Consider the following 8678-nt stretch of genomic DNA (forward strand, 5'->3'; position numbering starts at 1 on the left):
AAACAAAAAACAAAATCATAAAAAGACTGTGGAAAGAGTCTGAAAGTCCAGGGATTGGATGCGGTCAGAATGACGGCTGTGTATTTGTGCGTTTGGGACGGCGAGGGAATGATGTGAAGGATTTTTTATTCAACTGAGACTATGATTAATTGAGCACATGCTTGTTTTGAAATGGACGATCCTGGAGAGAGTGACTTCATTTTCAGTTTAGCCGTTGTGACGTTCTCCATGACCAGAATACATTAAAGCAAACAATCAGAAAAGAAACACTCTAAAGGAAATGACAAAAAAGATGAATAGCACCAGCTGTAAGGAGTAAAACGAACAATGAATTCGACAAGCTGCGGCCACACTACACAAACTTGATTGTAGGGCGAATTAGAATTAGATAAATTAGGCTTTCAGATTGAATTTCACAGTTTTCTAAGATTCAAAGGAAATCGCTGTATAATTGTAAACCTTTGGCACAGCTGTTATTTTATGGCATTCTTCGGTCCTTCAGAAATCATTCAAATATGGGTTTTAACTGAAACCATGATAACTTTTTTTCTTTGATGTGCAGAAAGTTCAATGAACAGCAATTACTTTTGTATGATAGTATATCACAGTTTCCACTCAAATATGAAGCAGCACAACTGTTTTCAACACTGATATTAATCAGAAATGTTTCTTGAGCAGCAAATCATCATATTATAATGATTCCTGAAGGATCGTGTGACACTGAAGTAATGATGCTGAAAATTCAGCTTTAATCACAGGAATAAATTACATTTTCAAATATATTCAAATAGAAAAGTTGTGTAAAATATTTCACAATATCACTGTTTACACTGCATTTTTTTATCAAATAAATGCAGCCTTGATGAACATGCAACTCTCAAAAAAAAAGAATCGCAAATATTCCAACATTTTGACCGATAGTGTTATTTTTGTCCTGAATTTCTTCTTATTGTTATTTTTATTTATTGTTCAGTCCTAAAGCTGTTTGTGTGTCAGACTCCAAAGATAGTAGATTGAACACAAAGCTCACCAAACACTCAGTTGTATGTAGGCACGCTCATCTGACACTAGGTGATGCTATAATAATCATTCCTTTCCTTTATGTTTTACTTTATAACAAACTGCGACTAACTAATAAATGAACATCAGGCCATTCATTAATTCAGTCATCATCATTTAACCACACAGCCAAGGTCTTTGACATAACAAACATCTGATGTAATCTCATCTCTTCCCTCATCGGCTAGCAGGCCAGTCAGTGAGTCAGCTGAAGACGCCTCTTAAGTGTCCCATGGCTCCTCCACTTGCCCTGTCTCACCTACAGGCCTGAGAACAGCTGTTCAGGATGATACTTGAGGTATGGCAGAAGCCCCACTGTTAGAACACAGCTCTCTTTCTCTGGTTCAGCCAGGACTGGGATTATTTCACTGGGCTGCGACGGCTAACCACACTATCATTCCCCTGCAGCTGCTGCCTGTCCGCCCAAACCAGCCCAACGAGCGGGAGCCCCACGGGGAGGAAGAGACGCTCCACTTTCAACTCCGGCCTCCTTTTTTTCCTCCAACCTCTGGAATTCACTTTAAGGCAGTGAGAAATATGTTAAAGATAATAGAGCAAAATGGTTTACCATGTTAAGTGTAACTGCATAACATTTAATCAGAATTAAATACTTGCACTGAAAGGCACTTACATTAACCAATCAGCTCTAAGCTTATAAAAACAAGCCAACTTATGTATAAAATGCTATCTATCCATCCATCCATGTCTGTCTGTCTATAAATTGTCTGGAGGGGATATTTGGTTTGCATGACCATTCAAATTGAGTAAAAATATTATATTATTTTAAATATGATGTATAAACAAAACATTGATCTTGGTTAAGGTATATATCAAAATAAGCTGACATTGCTGTAATATCACAAAAAAAAAATTAAAAAGATGGTTTGTAATATTCATTTTAAAAATGTTATTTATTTAATTTAATTTGTAAAGTTGCAGGAAAGTGTTGACTGATTTTGACTGGGTTGAATGATAAAGTTGTTGACCTAAAGTCAAGACATTAGATTTTGTGCAGTGCACAGGAAATGGTATTAAACATCGTATTAAAAATGTGTAGAATGAATAAGTAAAAAAGGTTATTTACCAGCTGAAAGATACACAAGCACAGAAATAAATAAATAGGCCTAAATAAAAAATTAAGGGCATATTAGCGCCACTTATAATTCAACTTGTCATTTATGAATTATTGATTGTACACATTATAAATATCATATTTTCACCAGCAAACAAGCATATTTACCCTGCAGCTATTTATTCAGTTTTCTCTCTCTCTTTCTTTCTCGCTCATTCTATTGTCTTGCGACAAAAGTCGATTGTGTTGGACCTGAATTCAGTCCTCCCTCCCAAACCACATTAGCTCTCATTGAAGACACAAACACGCGGCTGTGTGACAAATCACCTGGAGAAAACCCTCGAACACGGGGAGAAATCGATACGCGTCCATGCCGAACAATTACGTAATTTATCTATCAATCTATATGCTGTTATTAAACGTCAATGGGAATATTCCAGCTCTTCGGATTCCTGAAAGGCGTTTGCACATTTGTGTGATATTTATTAATGCTTTTACAATGTAAAAACCTTGTTTATTGTGGCAGTAAAGCTGTTTTCTATCCAGAGAGAGAGAGAGAAAGAGAGAGGGAGGGACAGAACTCACTTTTACTACGTCATTAGCTGCTCCATGCATGCATTGATTTTCACATGATGGAGAAGACCTGGGCTCTCTGAGGTAATCAAGACACCGATCTAATGAATGGCATTAATCAAGTAAAGGAGTAACACTTTATTTTGATGGTCCCATTCTGTTAACTATAATTAATTTTGCACCTACATGTCGACTAACTTTCATTAGAGTATTAGTAGACTGTCTGCTTAATATCTGCCAACTCTTAAAGGTGCATAACGCAAGTCTCTGAGTTTTTGCAGAACTATGCCCCCTCTGGCGACAAATGAAACTGCAACACTGCAACTGAATGCGCATGACGTCACGCCCAGTCTCAAATTCGGCCCGAATCCCTCTTATTTATTTTACTTTACAGGATTATAGAGGCAATCGCAGTGATCAGAGAAGGGCTCATTCAGCCCATCAGGCAATTGTTTAAGCATGTATGGGTTAGAAAAACGGGTATTTTTAACATGAAAAGTTGCATAATGCACCTTTAATTGTGATGCTCCCCAACAGACATTATACTGACTATAAGTAACTTTGCAAGTACGTCAACTTATTCTAACCATAACAGTCTACTAATACTCTACGACCAACGCATTCTCATCCTTGGGCGTCATAATACTGACGCTTTTGACATTTCGTCTACATCGAACGCACATGGCACCCTTTAGCGTCAATATGAGATGCACAGAGCTTTGTTCGGTTATGGGTAGGTTTAGGTCTAGTGTAGGGTTAGGGTTAGACCGCTAGGAGGCGCCTTCTGGCCCATTTCTATCTGCGTCTCATATTGACGCTAAATGGTGCCATGTGCGTTCGATGTAGACGAAATGTCAAGAGCGTCAATATATGACGCCAATGTTACGTACTGTATATCAACAAAAGAGACCATCAAAATAAAGTCAAACCAGTAAAAGTGATTGGCTTTAACCATCACATTCAAAATGCCTTTGTCTGTCAATGAATCATGAATTCATTATTCTTATGCATTAACAATTGTGTAGTAACTGGATCTCGAGCTTTGGGATCTTTTACAATATCATAATAGGGCAACACTTTATTTTACAGTGTCCTTGTTACATATGTTACATGCACTTACTATAGCAATAACAGTAAATTATGCATAATTACATGTAACTAACCCTCAACCAAATCCTAATCCTACCCTAACCTTATAGTAAGTACATGTAGTTGCTTAATATTATTCAGTACTTAAATATATAATTACAATGTAACAATGACACCTTAAAATAAAGTGTAACCCTGATTTATGTATGCCCAATTTCATAACTGATCATATTTTTACAAATTAAATGGTAGTATAATTTGAAGGATGATGCAGATATATGTTTCAAAAAATATGTGTTACACATTATGTGTCATATATTTTAAATAATTATCTTATTCACATATATGTAGGCTACCTAGTTCAGTCCTGAAATTCTAGAGGGCGTAGGCTACGGTCCTTTATATGCAATCTGCAAGACTTCTTGCTCAACATTTCAATAGTCTGGTTCAGTGTTTGCTGTACAGTCCTGCAGCTCGCTATCAGAGTTCCTCTGAACCCCTCCACCTCCCCCAGCTCCACCTGCCTAGATCTGCTACGGGATTTATGTATGTCTATTAATGCAGCACAGCGGCCTTATGCTCACAAATGTGTATTTGTGTATCTATTCTATTAGCAGTAGCAAGTTCATACTTTTTTGCATTGGTAGCAGCAATAATCAGCAGCAGCAAATATGAAAATATCTATTTATATTTCATGGAACAGTTTAATAAACAAACATGTTAATAAGTAAGGGAACTGTCATTTTAAAACTAACGACTAATCACATTTTACGTTCCTGAATGAATCAATGTTTTTGAATGAATGGGTTGAGAAAATTATCCTTATAGCAATGCTACCTGCAGACTAACTAACATAACTAATCTAATTTGTAACTCCTGAATGTATAGAAACATGACCATGTCTGATTTGGTTCATTTGTAATATGGATTTGTCTTGATTGTTAAGTAACATGAAAATGTAGTTGTGGTATCTTGTGGGCTTTATATTCATATAGATCTGCTTTATTTTAGCTAAACTTTGTACTTTTTTGTGCAATATTATTAGGGTAAACTTCCCACTCCACTTCATGGGAAATATTCATATTATAACAGCCAGTTGAAATTATACGGAATAAATGATCTAATTGCAGCAGTGATATAGTTTAATAAACAATGGACTCAGGAAACAAGACACAAGCTGAACAACGCAATGTCAACGGACACTGTAATCAACACAGAGCTTAAATACACTGAAACAAACCAATTAACTAAATTAACATCAGCTGCAAACACTAAATAACCCATGAGCAACCACAGAAACTAATGAACACAGATCTAGGGACAGTGAAAACCAACTCAAAGTCAAACACAAGCAAACACACAAAAAAGACATAATCCTGACATATATACACTTGTTACACTTTATGCGACATTTCATTTACATAGAACTAAAGCCAAACCGCTTGCCTAAAACTTTCACAATATTCTTTTGCTTCCTTGTAAGCACTGGTATTTCCTTTGGGAAATGCAAATCTAGTTTGCCATCTAGTTAGAGCTTCTACAAGCAATTATTTTCTAAACCCCGTCTCTGTTTGGACAGACTGCCTTCTTGTGGACTTTATCACCGTCTGGATGGCCTTTTTTATTGATATCTGCCTTTCCCTACAGAGAAGTTAGCCATCATCAAATATTCATGGTGTATCAACAGAAAATGGCTGTTTTTGTAAAGCTGACCCATTTCCAACATTTGCCCTCGGAGAAACGCACTTTGGAAATGCGAGGAGTGAATGGCGGCCCTCAGCAATGTTCTCATGGGCACGAGGGAGGTTTGATTGCACACGTGCCATTACAGCCATTAGAAAATTACACCCTTTATAAGCTATTTAAACTGAACTTGGACACTAGTTTTATGTTATATACATTATTAGGTGTCTTCATTCACGTTTTGTCGTGAGATGCTAAGCGTAGCGATTTTGAATGCCAAAATTAATGATATGGAAAAACACTGCGGCAAAGAGCAACACATTATTTCCCATGTTGCTTATTATTTTCAGCATAAAATATAATTCCCCCTTTCCATATTTCATGAACGGCCTGCCAAATTTATTAAACCATACATTTGTCATGAGTAAAGCTCAGAAAAGAGCTTTTCCATTTATAATACGGAGATTTTATAGTCTTGTTGACAAAGTCGGTGCTAAAAAGAGCTACCAATCTAAGCAGTGAATTTCACTCATGAATTATCATTATTCCCTGTGTTTGTTACGCAGCAATAGCTGGCTGGGGTGAGATGAATTATTACAGTATCAAAGTCACGCAGATATGATGTATCACTCATAGCAGCTGAAGCACTAGACCCAACTGTACGGCCGCTGCAAGGCCTCAGATGTGTGGAATTGTAGTGCATCTTTAGCTCTTGGACTTAATGAGATAGAAAAGAGGGGAGATGAAGGAAGTTTGGGGCGAGAGACAGTGAAAAAAGGGCAACAGATTCTGCATCGTTCTGGTGCCCAATGGTCCTTGCAGCAGTAATATTTGAGTGCTTATCTGTTCTAACGGATCTAAGACTAATGAGGCACAAACATGCACACTCATATAAGCTTCGGTCCCACCAACGGGATCATGAGACAGGAGTTATTTATCATTATTAGACCAGAGGTTTTCATAGTTTTAGCTTATTGAAGGACAAATATGTGGTCAGGGTCTCAAATATCACACACTTATATTAATGGAAAGGATGTGAAAGCTTTGCTAAAGTAACCAGCACAAACTTTTCCCTTGGCAAATAGATTTTCTCTGGAAAAAAGTAGGCTTAATACATTAATAAGACCAAAGATTGCTGGCTTGATATACCCAAATTGAATTAAACCTCATGTTTAAACTATGTACATAAGAGCAAGTGTCAATTCCCGATGGACTGGCCAAGATAAAGACGTTCTGGAACTCAATCTCAGAAAACGTCTGAACAAATTGTCAAATATGTGCTATGTTCATGTAAGTTTAGGTCTAAATAACTATTCTCGCCTAAAAAAACTTTTAAAACTACATTCCGTGACACAATAACAGTTTGTAAGATTATGGTGGTTTGCTTGTCCGCCATGACACTCTCTGTGAGAAATGTTGCAAGTGGAGTGATACAAACGGTGAAACGGTTAGAGTTCTGATACTGGGGGAATATGTCATGCTGATAGAACGAGGAAGCAATAGCAGGTGCAATAAACTCTTTATTGGATACAATGAAGAACATATAAGGCAAACAAACACTGGCGGGTGGCGCAGGGACCTCGATGGTCGAACACGGTGAGTCTGAGCTGGTGCAGAGTGACGTGAAGGTGATGGTGATCTCCGGCGTGAACAACGAACTCTACAATGAACAGGAAACCAGGAACGAACACCACACGATCACAGGACGAGGAACAGGAACACCAGACAGCAAGACATCAAACAACGATCTGACAATGGAGAGGAGAAAACGGTGAGTATTTAAGGAAATGATGATGAGTCGCAGCTGGCGCCGATCATGATTGCAGATTGATGAATGAGCATGATTGCTCTGGCCACACCCAATCCACGCGACACACACACATACACAAATAACAAATGCACGAGACAAAAAGGAAGCAATGCATTCGTAAACCGTGACAGTACCCCCCCTCCTAGGAACGCCTCCTGGCGTCCCCAGACTCCCTTACCTGTCGATTGTAATCATCGATAAGGGAGTGATCCAGAATGTCTCTCGTAGGTACCCAACTCCTCTCCTCCGAACCGTAACCTTCCCAGTCCACCAAGTACTGGACTCCGCGTCCCCTCCGCCTAGAGTCCAGAATACGATTTACCGAATAAGTAGGTTCCCCATCTACGAGACGCGGCGGGGGAGGAACCGGAACTGGCGGGTTAATTGCTGATCGAAACACAGGCTTAATCTTGGATACATGGAAAACGGGGTGAATTCTCCTGTACGCTGGAGGAAGGTTGAGGCGGATTGCCACCGGACTAATGATCTTGGTGACAATGAACGGGCCAATGAATTTGGGTGCGAGCTTATTAGAGACGGAACGGAGAGGAATATTCTTAGTAGAAAGCCACACTTTTTGACCAACGACGTATACGGGAGGCTTCGACCGGTGGCGATCGGCTTTAGCCTTGGTGCGCGACCTCACCTGGAGTAGAGTCTCACGGGCTGTAGTCCAGGTGCGGTGACACCTCTGGACAAAGGCGTGAGCGGAGGGGACCGCGACTTCGGACTCCAGAATGGGAAAGATAGGTGGCTGGTAACCTACACTACACTCAAACGGAGACAGGCCCGTGGATGACACTGGTAATGTATTGTGGGCGTACTCCACCATAGACAGTTGCTGACTCCAGGAAGAAGGATTCTTGGATACCAAACACCGCAACATTCTTTCCAGATCCTGGTTGGCTCTCTCAGTCTGACCATTGCTCTGGGGATGAAACCCTGAGGATAGACTGACAGTCGCGCCCAGTAGTTTACAAAACTCTTTCCAAAATTTGGACACAAATTGGGGTCCTCTGTCGGAAACCACGTCAATCGGGAGGCCATGTAAACGAAAGACCTGATCTACGACGGTCACCGCTGTCTCCTTGGCTGAGGGTAATTTGGGCAAGGGAATAAAATGAGTCGCCTTCGAGAACCGGTCCACCACGGTTAAAACTACCGTGTTGCCCTGGGAGGGCGGGAGGGCGGTGATAAAATCTAGTGCGATATGGGACCAGGGTCTCGAAGGGACCGGCAGCGGTTGGAGTAACCCATCTGGGGGTCGATTGGAAGACTTACCAATGGCACAAACCGAGCAAGCCAAAACAAAACTGTGAATGTCCCGGGCCATAAGTGGCCACCAGAATCGTTGCTTAACCAGAAAACTAGTACGGTTCACTCCTGGATGAC

Source organism: Scardinius erythrophthalmus (assembly GCF_964197995.2).
Source record: "Scardinius erythrophthalmus genome assembly, chromosome: 12".
Classification (NCBI taxonomy): Eukaryota; Metazoa; Chordata; class Actinopteri; order Cypriniformes; family Leuciscidae; genus Scardinius; species Scardinius erythrophthalmus.